The following is a 492-nucleotide window of genomic DNA, read 5'->3' on the forward strand; positions in this document are numbered from 1 at the left end:
AGCATAGTGGTTCCAGCTGATTTCTGGGCTCTCTATTCTGTTCTATATGTCTGTTCTTGTGCCAGTACCAGGGAGTTTTGAGAACAGTGGCTTTGTAATACAGCTTGATATCTGGTATTGAGATCCCACCTACTTTGTTCTTTCTCAGGATTCTCAGAGCTATCCAGGGTCTTTTTTTATTCCAGATGAATTTTGGGGGAATTTGTTCTAGGTCTGTGAGATATGCCATTGGTATTTTAATGGGGAGTGCATTAAATCTATAGATTGCTTTGGGTAGTATGGACATTTTAATGATGTTGATTCTACCAATCCATGAACACAGTATGTGATCCCATCTGTTTATGTCCTCCTCTATCTCTTCTTCCAGTGCCCAGTAGTTTTCCGAGTACAGGTCTTTTACCTCCTTAGTTAAGTTTATTCTTAGGTATCTTAATTTTTTTAGTGTGATGGTAAATGGGATTGCTTTTTTAGTCTCTCTTTCTGTAAGTTCCC

Source organism: Myotis davidii, unplaced genomic scaffold (genome assembly GCF_000327345.1).
Source record: "Myotis davidii unplaced genomic scaffold, ASM32734v1 scaffold79, whole genome shotgun sequence".
NCBI classification, from domain to species: domain Eukaryota; kingdom Metazoa; phylum Chordata; class Mammalia; order Chiroptera; family Vespertilionidae; genus Myotis; species Myotis davidii.